This window comes from Sipha flava, unplaced genomic scaffold (genome assembly GCF_003268045.1).
Source record: "Sipha flava isolate LNK unplaced genomic scaffold, YSA_version1 41_pilon_pilon, whole genome shotgun sequence".
Taxonomy (NCBI): Eukaryota; Metazoa; Arthropoda; class Insecta; order Hemiptera; family Aphididae; genus Sipha; species Sipha flava.
The window spans coordinates 1,600,535-1,618,667 of NW_020273144.1; positions in this window are offsets into that span (position 1 = coordinate 1,600,535).

Below are 18,133 nucleotides of genomic sequence, written 5' to 3' on the forward strand. Positions count from 1 at the left end.
AAGTAACGAATTATTATTTAAACGCACTTAGATATTACTTATAAAAAATGTAAATATTATTATTATCTTAAATATTCGGTCTTAAATTTATGCCAAGAAGTTAATCAAAGTAAGTACTATAAGTAATTTATCTCTGTTAAATATTTAATTTTATAAAATACAATTTTTTTCGTTTTTATATATATAATTTATTATTTTATATAGTTCTACAAATACTGTTGGTTGTAATTTCATTGCATAAATTTTATATATATATATATATGAAAATAACGCTTTAAAGTATTCTTACAAGTAAGTTTTATACGATGCATTAATTTCGAGTAGAACCTAGAAACAATTGATACAATTAAAACACATCTAGTTTTCATGTGACTTTTTTTAAATTACTAACTTTGTAAAATACAAATTATATAAAATTGGAATTAGTAACAATATTTCAGACTGTTACAAAATTTTTTCTTGTGGATATTTACAATTTAAACGCAATGCTCTAAATCTCTCGAGGATTCGAGTTCTTCGTTTGAAGTTACACCACAGGAAAGGATAAAGGGACTGTGGATCATGGAAACCCTCTGAGAAGTTCTGACTTCGAACGACGATGAAACTGAAAATAGCCCGTTTCGCACAATGTTAATGTGAAGAGGGGAAGGTGCTATATAAATCAACTAAAAGCAGATAGCGGTAACACGTTTGCATAAATTATGTTTTCGACTTTCCTCGAAACAAAATATAATATAATAATAAACCCTATAGAGATGCTACTCAAACATTGGAAATACTATTTTTCATCAATTAATTCCTGTTATTTATTTATTCGATTTGTATATTTTTCAACAGTATCTATAGTTAATGATTTGATTATAGATAACGACCACATAATAATGCTTTGTTATCGTTTTATTTTATAACATTCATTTTTTATTACAATTATATTAATTATATTTATTATTTTAATTATGTTTGAATCTAGAAACATTTTCTTTTATGATCTAAAATTGCTACGTATTGAATTATTCATAAATTAATTACAAATATAAATATAGAAATAAAATGATGCATGGAAAAAGTTTACACGAAAAAAAAAATAAACAGTTGTTCAAAAAACTGCAATAAGGTATAGCATTTCGATAATTTTAAATTTAAAAACAATGTATATATAGTCTTTGAAAATACTATCTACCGATCTACAACATGGCGTTAGTCGATAAAAAAAACCAGAGGATAAAAAACAAGTTCACAAGAGGATGTGAACGCAGTATAACCCCAACCTCGAACGAGTCGTAAACCCTTCTCTCATCGTCCCTATCTCAATATATTCTATTCATCGCACCCGCCACTGCTACCCTTTTTGCATACACAAATATATGAGTATAGGGGATGCAGCCGTGACAATTACAAATAGTAATAATTCGAAAATACTATATTATAATACGCGAGATACAGTGAAATGAAAAACATAAATGCGATTTAAAAACTACTGCAGCACTGCATAAATCGCACATATCAATCGACAAGTGTGTTGATATCGATTGAAATTCGCTATATAATGTAACATAACATGGTTATCGTTCAGAATAGATTTAAAAACATTTATAGACTTCGAGATATTGTAAATTTAATAAAATATAGTTTATAATATATATATAATGGCTAAAATTCTGTTAAAAAATATTAAATAATATTGTATAAGAATAATAAAATCAAAAAATATTGTTGTGTGCATAGCATTTTTATGTTTTCTACCATTATTCACAAGGAGTATAATGTAAATATGTAATTATACGTAACTCAAAAATATAATAAGTATAAAATATAAAAAATATAATTCATGAAACAAGAAATACATACTTATGATTAACTTTGTAAAAAAGTATGTTATTATTATATATTATCTTAATTTAATATGTTTAGTATAGTTTTAAATTAAACAATAAATGTTAGTAGAGAATATCAAGTAAGTATTGAGTATAATGTATAATTATATAGATGATGAAATAGTGTATGGTTTTTAATACGATGGGTAACGATGAAACGGTTGATCTGTATTTATTTGTCGTTGTGTCTGATACACGTATAAGATCCGTGTTATTATTCATAAGAAAAGATAGCTACACATTTTTTTATATTTCAGCCTTTATCGATCGAAGATTGGGCACAGATAGTCAGTACTTTATACACAGGTAATTTTAAAAATGTATAACAAGATATTTTTAGGTAAATTAAGAAAAACGGTATAATTTAACTCTCGTCTTTAGCACAAACTGTGTATATCTATTGGTTGCTTTTTTTATACAGACAATACAGCGTACAGAGAATAAATAATAAACTATTTTTTACATTTTATTCAATAATAAATTTAAGAATTTCAAAAAATTGGTACAATTTTTTAAACATTTGTAAAAGATTTTAAAATTGAGTGTCTTTTAAAATTACAGACTTCTGTAAACAAGAAGCCTGTACTACGCATAATTAAACACCTCAAACACCTGTTTATCCAACCATTCAACTTCCTGTAGTCTTGTTAACTGGGACTGCCGTTGCTATGGTACCAAAAACTAGAATTATTTTATATAATTATTATAAGACTATATTCTATATTCTTGGTGAAAAAAAAATGTATTATTTTATGACAATTTTCTTAATATTACAATGATTAACTAAATATTATATTTACACTATTTTATTAAATCAGTCGATAATATTTACCAAATATTGATTTAGTTTTGATGCGTTTGCTATTTTAGTAAATACATTTGAACATTATATTATATAATACACTAAGAAAACATATAATAATAAAGATACTTTACTTTAAAATCATATACAAGTAAGTATAATGTTTATTAGTCACAAACTAAGTATATAATTTTTTCAAAAAATAATAGTTATGAAAGTAGTACTTTTATAAAAAAAACTTAAGAAACTAACAATTTTAGTACAGAGTTATAATCATATTATGTTTAATATAACTATTTTCCAGAAATCTATACTAAAAACATTTTCATGAACAATAAACGTTAAATTTCGAAGTACTATATTGAAATTCGTTAGTATTCACAGTAGTATTATATATTGCTAGAGTTTATAATCTCTTTAAAAAGAGTTTTAAAACTTGACAAATACTATAACCTACAGTTCATAATTATAGTTATTTTTTATTTCATAACTATTGACATTTTTAAAAAAAAAATTCACTTAAAATTATTTTTGAAATACTGATTATTGTTTTTGTTAATTAAAAAAATAATTAATGGCACTCTTCTGCGCCGCGTTAAAATGAGAAAAGAGATACAAACGGCTAACATTTAATCATTGCATCCTGGTTGTTTTTTATAATTATTATCCCTTAAATTATTACAATTGGAAAATGTTATTTTTGGAATTATAACCTTTAGAAATTAGGCCAATGGTATGAAATTCATTGATTATTCATATATTATTATTATTTTACTAGGCCAACATATTTTTTTATATAATCATTTTATTTTGTGTTCTAAATTATTAAAGTCTATTTAAATGTCTTCAAATTCTCAATTTTAGTTATGTGCCCACATTGTTTTTAAATAAAAGTCATATCATACGAACAGAACTAATAATTCATAATATTCTATATATAAAAGATAAATTTTGATAAGTAAGTACACAACATTTATTGATTTTTTTCTTACATACAATTTTCATTTCGTACTATTATTTCGGTATACATTGATATTTCACATTTTATCGAAGTAATCGGATTTTACAATTCTTTTTATTTAAAACATTCATGACAAAAGACTACATTTATTGATTTGAAAAATAAATATAAATAAGATCTAAAAGCAACAGTTAAAAAAAAAATAAACATTTTTTTTTTATTGATCAAAAACGTTTAAAATTAACTATTTTGTTAGCTACTTCAAAAATTTTATCATTTTTTTAGAGTTTATTCTTCTGAAAATGTTAGTGCTTTAAGTTTTCAATATCATACATTTTTATATTTTTTTAATTTACTGAAATTATTTTTATCGGGCCGGAATTGATTTATTAATTTTAATTTTTTTACGCAAATAAATTTGAATTAGTAAATCACCATCAGACCGAAGGTTAGTATTTATATATATTTATAATAAATAAAAGTTGTTAATACTATGCGTATATCTACTCACAATATAAGTACATCAGTATAATTTGTATCAAGATATATCTGATTTTGATTGAAACAAATTTAATACATTTAATGTATTATTTTAATTTCCAATTTGAAAAATATGAAGTAATTTTAATATTTCTCAAAAATATGGAATATTATGACTAATGAGTGTAATTTTTTTACAATTCTATGTGGTTGTATATCAGAAACACAACAAATTAAAAATTATTTTAGTATAAAGTAGCGTTTTCTTTGTATTTTCCTTGCGTTGATTAAGGAAACTAAAATGATCCTATTTCATTTATATGATACATATATGTTGTTTGAAATAATGAAACTTACCAACATTTAAAATGACATAGTAAGTAAAATTTTCGAAATATGTAATGACTGTTTTATGCACTTCCAGTTGGTAATAATATATTTATAAAAATTAAAACTAAACATTATATTACATGGAAATATATCCATTACATATTGCAAGTGATATGAAAATACGTTGTGGAATAATATTGTTATAATACTTTTCAAACGTATATAAATTATATGTGTATTAATTAATATGATTATGACTATTATTAATGACTATTAACAGCCCCTCATGGTATTTTTTCTAACTTTACTTTCGTATTTTTTTGCATAAAATTGTAAAAGTGTTTATTAAAAAGCGAATCACGTAATTTATATTTTGATGGATGTAATTTATTTTTCTCTATGTATGAAGCTAATTTTGTTGTTTAATTATTATTTGATGTTTCGGAAATAGAGGCATAAATAAGGAAAACATCTTGGAGGGAGTTTAAGCTATATTCATAAATATAATAAGGATAAGCATTAACTATTTATAATAATAGTTATAATAATTATATATTATAATAAAAATATAATATAAGTTATTTTTATTAATTATTGTAAATTTGGACGATGTTTGAATAATCAAATTCCCCCTAGATGTTATGGATTATAATATCATACATAGGATTGTTTAATTTTTTTACTTTTTAGCTTAAAAATTATTTGAAAAAAAAAATTAAAAATAATCTTTGCTAAATTTTTATAGATGAACATTCAACGCCCTTAAATGTATTAACTTATTTCACTATAACCGTAGCACACTCGTAGATACTTTTAATAATGGTTGAATAGGATTTGAATATAAGTCTTCTAAATCAACACAATCAAAACCAGTTGTAGGATATGGTTCAGAATTTTGATTTTCAAACTTTGGAGGATAAACTCTCGACTTCAACTAACTTAATATTATCCCAATCTATTTTTTAATTACCATTAATAATATTTTGATCAATTATATAATTATAAAATATATATATATATTACATTGCATTTATTGAAGATTGCACAATATAATTTTTATTTTAATATTAAAAGTACTGAACTTAATGTAATTATTTAATACACATCTCAAAATATTAAATAATCGAATAAAATGTGAGCTAAAAGGCAGATTTTCATATTAAAAAGTAACAAAAAGTAACTAATACATAAAATTAAGATGTGATTGTCTTAAGTTAGAATATTTAATACTAAAAGGAACTGATTCAATCACTTTTATATCAATAAATTATAATTATAACTAATAACTTTAAACACATTTAAATATTAGAAACTATTATCTACTTCAATGATTCATAAAAATATAATTAAAATTAAATCCAGGCAATTATATAGTACTAGTTAGTTATTAAACAATTTTGAGTTAAATTTTTACTTTTAATTTTTATAATATTTTATGCGAAGTTATGATATATAAAGGTGATTTACGTGATATATAAATACGTGAGTAAACAAATAATAAAAGTATTGTTAAATAAAAGTGATAAAATGCAAAAAAAAATCGTTTTTTGTAAGAAAATATCAATAAGAATAAATTATTAAATTTAATTTAAATCAATTGTTAAAAAATATACACTTCGATTATAATTACGCAGATTATTAATATTAATTTTTACTATACATATAAGTTTCCATTTATAAAGAAATTTTACAATATGTTAATTTATTTGCCTGATTATTGATATTTTTAGGAGAATCCTCCAAGTTTTTTTTTTAAATTACGTCTACAAACATAATTTCAAAAAACTTACTTGTTTGCTTCTCTTTGTAAATATCTTCATAAACTTCGGACAATGATAATATAGGTTCTATTATATTAAACAGCTTATTTATAATTTTAATCATGAAAAAATAATATACATCCCAAATCGATGTTTTATCATTACGATTATACTATGGTAATTAATAAACAATCAGTGTCGGTATGGTCTACCCGGTTACTCGGCGATAACCAGAGGCCCTGAAATTTCTTCTTAAAATAGGGCCCAACGCAACCAGGTTAATATGAAAAATGTTCCTGAATTAAATTAAAATTATGTTATTCTTATCTTAATCTTGAAATATTGTTGACGCAATATAACTAGACAGTGGCGCACACTCAAAAATAAAGAGGATTAGTATACTGAATGGAAAAATACGACCCACCCACCAAGTCACTTTAAAAAATAGACCCGTGGGGACCTTACCCCCAAATTTCCTTAAATATAATTTTATATTTTTATTAATAATTATAACTATAATATTAATAATATATTAAATAATTTAATTTTTATCTTAATATTTAAAATATTTAATACTTATAAAATATTAAAATATAAGTTCTCGGCTAATTATAAAATAGAATTGTGTTTAAATATATATAATCCAAATTTTTGCTACAAATACAATTTTTGTAATAACAAATATAATTATTATTATTATAAGACTTAACATTTATACACACTGGGACTCAGTTATAAATTTCTGTAAACCATTAGAAATTAATACAATAAAACATTTTCTAATATACTGCTGGTATTAGCAAATGTTTTCAATTGTCTGTTATGTTATGAATGATAAAATACTCATTATTTAATTAGTTACCTCTGTATAAACTTATAGGCTAAAGACTTTATTGCTCTATAGTTTATTTTTAATATTTTTATACGTAGCAGAATTATGATGTAGATATTTTGGAGCCCTAAGTCAATTCAACCACCAAAAAAATCAAAGGTATCAGCTGCTACCCTTGAATCCTCCAGGTAAACTCATTCTCTTGATTAAAATCGAACATAAATAAACATAAATCGAATATAAACTGAAATAATTTGAAAAATTGAGATACGTGTTATTAACGATAACATATTCGAATACAGTGATAATTCGATAATATTGACTTTGGAAAATGTATAAAAACAAAAATAATATAAAATTTGTAATAGAGTTTAAACGTGGCGAAAGAAAAATTTAATAGATATTTATTTAATTTCATTCCAATATTATGTTGATTTGGGACCCATTGTACATTTTTTGCCGAAGGCTCAATCATGTTCTAGACCGACACTATATACCATAACTGAAATAGCAAAAAACATGGTTTTTTTCGTTACTACACATTATCTTAGATTTGTATTAGATCAATAAATAACAATTTACTTTATTTTAAAATATTCGTTAATTTTTTTTTATTGAAATTAATTTCAATACTAAAATTGTTTCTACATAATACAGCAAAATGCTCTGTTATGATTATTAGTAAGATTTTTACCAAACTTTTACTATTATACATGTAAAGTCATAACGAGGAAGTTATTGGTTTTACAGCAGTACATACCTACTTTTTATGTTCTAACCTGGGCACATTTTTTGGTAGAAGTAGCATCAAAAATGTAATGTATTCCACGTACTGATTAGAGATGTGCAGTTTTTTATGCAGATAATTTATTTAATTTACAATAGTTTTATGAAAATAAACAATATTTTTTACTCTACAACTCCAGGTAAATTACAAAACCTTCAAGCAATGAAATAAACAACGAATATCATGTGGTACAATAATTTTGTAAAATGCATTTATATTATCTTGTATAAAGCTCATAAACTATTAGAATGCACTTCAAAGAAATAGTTAATTTAAATTAACTTTTGCTTCAACATATATTTTTCTAATCATTGAGTTAAATATTGTGCTGTTACAAGTTTTAATCTGGTATCTTAATTTTCTTTGCTTTAATTGATATGTTACAATATTACAATAGTATGAACAAGGCATACTATACGCTATGACTGTGAAATAGATATAAGTGAAAAGCACACATGAATTCGTATGCCAAAATATCTACGTGGAAAATATTCGGTGATGTACATATTTTAAAATAATAGTGTAGGTTGAATATCTATTTTTATTATCAATTTATAATCGTCTTGAGTCAAAATCAGTTTTAAATGTATCCAGCCATCAATTCATTTTGAAAATTTTATCAAATATCAAATATTTATTCAAGGATCAAGTAAATTAAACTGTCAACTATTTAGTCATACATCAAGCTTTTTTAAAATACTAACTAAACAAAACAATCCTGCTAAATGCTTATCATAAAATATACCAATGTTAGAACTAAGTCATAATGTTAGACGAGTATGAACTTTGAACGAATGTTATCAATACGTATGAGCACGTATATTAAAATGTAATTACAAATACCTTTAAATTATTAATATAAGATATCTAGGAATGTCTGTAAGATACGAGGACGTACGTACAAAATTCACAATAATATCAATGAGAAATGATTGTACTCAAAAAATCATTGTTAGCAAATATTCGTTTATTAAAATGTGTTTATACTAATGATGGGTCGAACTGTTCGAATCACGAACCGAACCGAATCGAACCCTTGATGTTCGGTTCGGTTCGAAATTCGAACTCGGCATGAAAAAAAATCGAACCGAACTATCATGCATCTTTTACTGTTCGAAAATCAAACTTGAAAATATTTGTTGAATCAGACTTACTGACCACGATAGTTCAAAAACCAAATATTTGTACAATTCTTCAAAAGTTATTTTTGAAAAATAAAAATTGATAATTATTTAGAAATAATTAGACTATTGACGATAGAAAGTGATAATCTGTAAAGAGCAAGTTATGCATTAATTATAATAATAATGCTATTATTATAATAATAATGTTATTTTTCCAGTCGCATGTTACACATCCACCCTCCGCCGACCAAAATATTAATAAGTTGTTTATCGCCAATAGAGGCAGTGTATCTACATTCATAAATAAGCTATTTTGTTTTTATCATATTTATTATAGAGGTTAAAATCTATTTTGGATAATCAATGATAATATTCCGATACCGCGACTATGCTGTTAATAAAAACATGTTTACAACTTACGTTTTACATTATAAATTCTACTAATCATTCTATATTTGTGCCTTATAATTATTATTACTATTTTTTTATATATTATTAAAATGTACTGATTTTATTGTCATATTACACTCAATACTCAATGAATATTTTATAAGCTACAGGACAACACGAGAGAGCACAATACTGGTTTTGAAAAATAATAATAAATTATCTAAAATTTAAATGTATTGTAAATAATACAATTACTTAGACCTAAAAGATAAAATGTAGAATAGGTAATACGAAAACTTAAAATACAATAGTTATTAATAATTATGGTTGATTTAATTTGTAGGTAGGTACAATGTACATGACAAAAAGTATTGAGTTCGAGTTTGAGTTCGACTTAAAATCATAATAGGTTCGGTTCAGTTCGAGTTCGAAAAAATAATTTTAAGTACGATTCAAGTTCGGTTAGATTTAAAAAATCAAGGTTCGACCCATCACTAGTTTATACATTATGATGTTCATAAAATAAATTGATAGCAATAATTGTCGAGAAAGCTTATATAACTTTAATAGTAATTTATGAGAAAATCTAATTAAATTAAGCTAATACTAAAATGTAAAGTCTTAGGATATAAAATTACTTTATTTTTATTATTCACAAATACATACTGTAATATATAAATTATTTATTAATACAGTTAAAAGTTACAACGCCTGAGAAAAAAAATAATGAATTCATATTGTTGAGTAATATTAAAAAGATATATATATATATATATTATTTATATCAAAGTTCATATGTTCAAATTTTAAAATTAATGTTTCAAAAAACGTTAATTATAGCGGAAATATTTAACTTAAGTAAAATTTAAATTTAAACTAACATTTTTTTTAGTATATTCAAAAAATTTGCTACTTGCTGCGCTCGATTGGGGCAAATTTTACATCCATTGCATACATATTTAAAAGGTCTTACATTTATAGTCTTTTTTTTTTACATTAAACATAATTTTATTTTGTGACATAAATTCATTAAATACATTATTACCACAAAATAATTAATTGCTTTGTTTCGCTTCACAACAAATTATTTATTTGTATTTGACAAACGTATTTGTATACGTATACGTATTTGACAAATTATTACATATGACTGAATAAAATATCAAATATATATTTTGTTAATTTTCATTTATAAATGTAACATTTATTGCATTACTTTAGATAAATCTTTTAAATATTTTACTACTTCAGGCACATCTACTTAATTTTTTTGTTAAATGCAACAGTTCTTTCTCTACAGATATTAAAAACAGAGACTCCACATCTTTTTGTGTTAAATTAGTTTTAGTTTACTAAAGTTTCGTTAGTAATTAACTTCTGTAACTGATAAAGTTAAAAAAATGAATATGCTTTACATAGTGTAGTATAAGCAGGACACATGGAAATTTAAATTGTATATAAAAATGAAAACAAAATGCAAGCAATTTTTGATTGTGATTTCTATAAACTGTATTACCTAAAACAATAAATATTAATTATTAATCATGATTAAATATACATTATAAATAAAACATAAATTGATGCTATGAACTTTACAAGGAAACATACTTTCATAAATCTTATTAACTTCTTTGTTTTCCAATTCCAATTCTATGTCACTTATCTCGTCGTTTTCGAGTTCCGAGTATATTAGTTTTATTCTTTTCTTTACAGAATCCGTCAAGTTTTGGTATACTTTTGAAAAACTTTTAAGTTCCAGTACCACTGAATAGATTACTAGGTATTTTAGCAAATATTAGGTGTATCTATATTATTATTAATATATAATATAATGTAGAAATATCTGTGCCCTAGGATTGTGAATTATTATCTATAATTGTTAATTTAACAATTAGCATAATCGAATATAAAATTATAATGTAATATTTTTTTATTAAAAGTAGACCATGACGAAGGGGTCTCGCACGACAGCGGCCCCTGTGGATTTCTCTTACTTTCCACCTGGACCCGTCCGTCACTGCACATTATTTATATATCAGTAGCGGTTATAAGGGAAAGCCACCTAACCTAGGTGGATTGTACCCCCTTGAGATTTGGTTTTTTTAAATTTAGTATATTGCTGGACCAACAACACCTATCTGCAAATTGTATACAATTATTATAAGATAAATTGTATAAGTCAATAGATTTATATATTTTTTTTAATACGTTAATGTTAAAGCGTGTTATTATTTGAACATCGTGTAAACCACCACTGGTATGTATACACACATTATCAAATTTGAAAAATTACATATATTTTCAACAAAAATCTTTCTAAACTCCAAAAAAAAAAGAAATGTTCGATTGATAATTGTTTTATTTTATATATAGGACTATCGAAGAATTTCATTAAAAACAATAGACATTTAAGCGTATAGATACGTAGACACCGATGACGCAGTTCAAGGGACGCGGCAACCCAGAAGTAAAAAATGCAGCGGCTTACGTACAGTTCACAAGTCATTATGCGTATAGGAAGATACATAAAATGAATGTGAAATTAAAGAAGAAAAAAACGCTTCGTTACGTATAACTTATCGATTTGTCCAGAGTGTAAATAAATTAAAAATTAAACGGTAAACGTTCAGCATGGCTATATTTATAATTAATATTACAAATTATAACATGCAGTTTAAGTCTGCAGTTTTAAAGACGGCGTGTGGTAATAAATCGTAAGTAAAATGAAAACACCGACTAACTGTAAACGTTATATGGTACGCGGTGATGATTTCCATACATCCATAGAGTTGTTATTAATAATACAAGGAATTCGCTTGAACGTCGACCAAATAGCCGGGGCTCGACCGCCGGACGAACGTTTGTGCGAAACGAAAAGAGGTACGGAGCGCGGCGTTCGGTGCCACGGCATTGGGTGTTCATAACTATACATAACATAGGCGCGTTTATGTTCTGGGCATTATAATATTTATTCGAAATTCTAGTTTTCTTAAACTGGATTTGGCTGATCGGTGATTTACATGAGGCGGCAACGACATTCGACTGTTCCGAAAAGTGTTTACGAATAGAGTTCGGGCGGCCACGGGTCTCCCGGGACGCTGCGCGGTATAGGCGACAACCGGCCTGCAGCCGCGGTAGCACCCGCGAACAGAAATCCGTCTCCCGCCGCCGCCGCGTCCGATACAAATTCGGATATACGGATATAATGGTAAAGTTTTTGAAAAAAAATAGCACGGGCCGAGCGTGCAACGCGTTGCGAACAGACGACTACGACACGGCGGCGTTCTCGGCAACCGCTTATGTGCGGTGTATATATATTTTCTTAACGTTGTAGTTATTTAGGTGCGCGCAAGAGAGAGCGAGGGCGTCCGGCACGGTGTCCCGGTCACTGACCGACACGACGGCGGCGGCGGCGGCAGCAGCGTCAGCAACAGCAACTGCAGCAACAGCAGCACCAAGCATTGGCTTTCACTAATGTGAATATAGCTGCTACAGCATCATCGTCATCATCATCGTCGTCACCGACGTCACCACTGCTACCACGTCGGCTCGTGTGATTACGATTATATGTTTTTGTTTTATTTTTTTCTAAATATTATCGTCGTCAAAGTCGCGCGCGTGTTCCGTCGAAACTAATTTTCGAAAAAAACTCTTTAACACCAATACACGGAAGACCTATTCTTCGGCGGACACGCGGTGCCCTACATTATAATACCACATACGACGAAACGTGTACAACTTGTGATGTTTATTTTTGAAACAGTAACGTTTTGGCCGCATCGGTTCACGTGGTCGTGTAACTAAAGAGTGGGCTTGGGGAGCTTGAGCACTACCAATGTCTTGTAAAGATCCCTAAATCTGTTAACGAGATTATATTCTCAATATTTATTTTTGTTTTTCGTGTGTAACGACTTTTTAGAAATATTAGGTGATTTCTTGATTGTTATAATTTACAAATTCAGTGTGTAATAATTGTCAGAAGGAAAAATGTCCGAACATTTTTTAATGAGTCTTATTTATCTCATTATATTATTATGCTAATTAAAAATTAAACTACCACTCAAAATGTTTATAGAAATAGTGAAACAATCGAAAATAAACTGTAAATAAGTGTTCGTAGATCATCGTAGAAATGGTATGGGACTCTTTTTCCATGATCGCTTATACCTCCTTTTAAATAATTGGTAAACGTGTCAATCGCCTTTACACTTTAACTTAGATGGAGATTGGATCATAACTATGTTGATATATTATTAACATTGTACGTATTTACATAGAACTTCAGGCATTTTTTCGTACCAAGCTCAAAAATCCTCTCCCAACCAGGTCACTGCCACAATAATTTATAGATATGTTACGCGTATGGCGTTGAGTTTAACGAACGTCGATGAGGACGAACTCATTTAATTTTTGAAGTGTCGTTATACTGCAGGAACGGTGGGTTAAATGTTTGTCGTATAAATATGGAAAAAAAAATATGGATACATTGTATACCATAAATCACAAAAATATCTGACGATAAAAAAATCTAATATGGTATACGAGTGAAGTATGTGTAATGAGTAAGACAAGCTGATGAAATTCTGCCCTTTTGGACGCAGAATACCCAAACGTTTGCCGCTACCGAGTTTCAGGCGTCTTCCGACGACGTAACAGTACTTGTGCACGTCGTGTGTGAAGTCCATGAGCACGCGGCAACGGGTGCAGCGGAACGTCAGCGGCAGCGGATCGGTTGACGGACCAGTATGTTCGAATCGCATACTCGTAGCATATTTGCACTCCGTCACCACTGCTGCAGGGACGTTCTTTTGTGAACGCGCGGCGCGTACGCAGGGAAAATCGGCGCATGTGAAGGGAGAAACGAAGGGATAGGGATGTAGATGGGGAGAGTGTGTGAAAGAGAGAGAACGGCTCACTCACTTCGGTTCGTCGCCATAGCCGCCCGAAACGACGTACGTACCCGAGGCAGCAGCAGCAGCGGCGTCCTACAGCCCGTAAACGGTACCACCACCCTCCGCCGATGACTTACGTATGTATATATATATATGTTTTACATGTATAAAGTATAATATACATGTGTGTGTGTGTGTATATGTATTTGTTCGAGTATATATATACATACATATATATATATATATATATATATATATACACAATAAATATATACATAAATGTATAAATATATATATGCAGCGCGTGCGTTAGGGCCCTACGGTCCTATATAGCCCGCCACCCGTCCGCCCGACCATCTATCCACCCACCCGTCCAACGGTCGTAACTGCGTGGCAGCTGCACCGCCGTGTCCCACTACGACGGCACTGCTGCTGCTCTACACAACACTATACATAAAGAAACTATGACGGTGTCAGTGGTGGTGGTGGTGGTGGTGGTGGTGGTGAAGGTGGTGTTGAGGGGCGAGCGGTGTAGGTGTTGCGGCGGGTAGACGGAGGACTGTGAACGGCGCTGTTAGTAGTTTACTACACACGCATGTACGCCAGTGACGAACGCGTGGGGAGCGCACGGGGAACGGGAAGAGACAGAACGACGGAAAAGAGAGAGCGTGCGAGCGAGATGAAATGCGACGGCGGAGGCGAACAACGGGTCTGCCGAGCGGGCGGGTAGGGGAGTGTTGAACGACAGGCGGCGGCGGCGGCGGTTACGAGAGAGAGCGCGACGGACGGAACAAACGACCGGGCGAGGGAGAAAGAGAGCCACAACGGAAGAGGCGAGAGGGTCGTCGCGGCGCGCGCGTTATAGTGAGTGGGAGAGAGAACGATGGAGAAGGTGTGCAAGAGTAAGAGGGTTTGATGGGGTTCGCGCAAGGCGGAAAGAGGACGGGTTAGTGAGCGAACGAGGGAGAGAGAGGGAGCGAGTGAGAGAGAGTGAGAAAGAGAGAGAGCGGTTGAACGGAGAAACGACTGTGGCACTACTGCTATACGCTACAACGACGGTCCGCTGCCGCCGCCGTTCGAACTATCGCCGTCGCACGGTTTCCAACGGCGTACTCGGCCACGATGCACAAAGCGGCAGAAGTAGTAGTGGTTGCCGCCGCCGCGTACTAGTAAAATATTATTATTGTTAAAGCAGTGCAGCCAACGTTGGACGAATAAACGCGTAATGGCGGCCACGAGTGCTTGCTCGGGCCGCAGGACGCCGTGCGACGGTGTTGCTGCCGCCGCCTCGATGATGTATCTCTCGCCGCGGCACTACTCACTGTTGCTGTCGTTGCCGCGCTTTGGGCGTTCATAATATTTTCAATCCGTACACCACGCTCACGTCGCTAACCCCGAATTCCCTACATTTTCTGATCACCATCCCTTTTGCCCCGTACCGGTGACCCGAAAACATTCTCAAAACGCTACTCGACATTTTTTTTTCCATCGCTCGTACGAATATCTCTTATGGAACGCCGCGAGTACGGCGCAGAGAAATGGTTCATAAACGTAATTGCGCATTAACACCACTCACGGCCGCGTACCCATTCTTGGGTGGTCGGCGATGTTTTGGTTCGGGAACAGAATCGGTGTCGATACTGCGACGCGCGTATTTCGTACAATACAATACGAAATTATTATTTTCTTCCACGTATTTTCGAAAACGACTACGGGCTCGTTGTGCACACTCATAAAGTGCAAATGCACACGAAAGTACTTTTACGTAATCCTGTGGATACGATGGAATAAATCGATCCGCTGCACGGCGGTTGCGTAAAATCCTATTAATTAACGAATTTATTCAGAATCGGTTGCGTCCCGAAATCCGTCTGTGATGTAAACAACGGGCCGGTTTTATTCTTTTTACGCGCAAGTCGCGCGACCCAGGTTTTTGTGCGAACGCATCAAGTCGTGAACCTCGTTTCTATATTTATTTTATTTTTTCGCACACAATAGGTTTTCTTTCTCGTGTTTGCCAACGGTCTCGACGTGGTTCTAAAACACCATGGTTCCCTAACCTGTAACATTACACACGCATATTATGTATATTTCATTACGTTATTATATATATAATACGGCAATTGCGGTTACGTGTACTATGTTTTTCTCAACAAGTTGAAGAACGTTTGGGCGATAACGCCGAGAGATCAAATCGCTCGAATATTCCGACCGATTTTAAATTTTCGAAACCAATAAAAGAAAAGAAAACGGCCCCGAGCCGCAAATATTATATGCACCATTACCACGTTATCAAAATGCTTTATACGAACGCACTCAAGTCTCCCGACGATTGGGAAATATGAAATTCTCGCATAATGCGTTCACCGACGGAACGGCATGAACATACTATTTTAGATTCTGGACGTATACCGAGAATATGGCTATTGGTTTGATAATGATGTATTTTTCTTTTTCGTAAAAGTATCTTTTGGAGTACACTGAAAGAGCTCTAAAAGTTTCACACAGCCCCTTTATATATTTTTGAAAATGGATAGAAACGTGAGACAGTGGTTTTTTAAAAAGGTCTGCAGTTTTCAAGAGAAGAATGCGTGAATCTAAGTAAAACTGTAACGTTTATCGAGTAAAACGGTTTCGAACGAAATGTTTGTGCTATTTTTCAAAAACTTTATAAATAAATATGTAAATTATTTTAAAATTTTTGAGAAAAAAATTATCTGTCTTTTCGATATTGTATATCCTATAACCAGTGACGTATTTTCAAATATTTTGTGAGTGTTTTTAAAAAATAAGTGATTTTATAATATTATAAAAAACACGTATAAGATATGAATTAATAAATATATTATTCTATTGTTAATATAAATACAAATTAAGAGTTATTTACAAACACATGATATACCTCCCACCAAAAAATATGCTACTGATTCTAGCAAAAAGTACACTTACGTGGATTAAGAAAATTATTTTTTTAAAGTTTTTATTTTTTGTAATATACTATTAATACTTTAATTAATTTTAAATATTAAGATTAATAATCTTTTAAAGTTTTCATTGCCTTATATTTTGGTTGCAATTTAAACATTTTAAATCCGTTTGTTGACTTTTTTAGATGAGTTGAATACTAAAAATTGAAATAATATATTAATATTAATTGAATTTTTTTCCTAAACCTCTATTATGTGACAATGCGTGTAATATTTTTGAACTATGTACAACGTAGTATTTTGTTTTTGATATTTCATTTAATATGGCGCAGTTTGCGTGATTAATTTTGTAGTTATACTATAAATTATTAAAATTGTTTTGACAAAAAATCTAAATTTAAGTATTAAAATTTATTCGTACAAGGACAAATCATATACTTTTCAGATAACAGTTGAGTACTCATTTATACTTACACAATGCATTTACACTTTTGAGCTTTTAATATCTTAAACAAAACTATTTGATATTAAATACTTTGATAAAATCATAGTGGATTGAACACCACTTGAAATCAGTTTTTGAATGCGATGAATCATCGCTGCTTTCAAATTGATAATAATAATAGTGCATGAACTGATAAACTATCTTGTGTTGAGTTGAGCGAACCGAGACCGTGTGCTCAACACTCAGGCTCGGCATCTAGTTCAGTTTTTTTTCTATTATGCGTTTAAAAAAAATTATAACTTTATAAAAACAATACATTTTCCTAATTAATAAAATATTGTAATTATATTTAAAATAATAAAAATAAACGAATTTGTTGAAACATATAGGTTTCACAAATAATGCGAACGATATTGTGATATTTTATTCTTCTACGCGCAGTGAACGCGTATACAGTACACGTCGTAGCGCATATAATGCAATATACATGGAGGTAACGGTGACGGCGGCGCGCATATTACCATCGGAT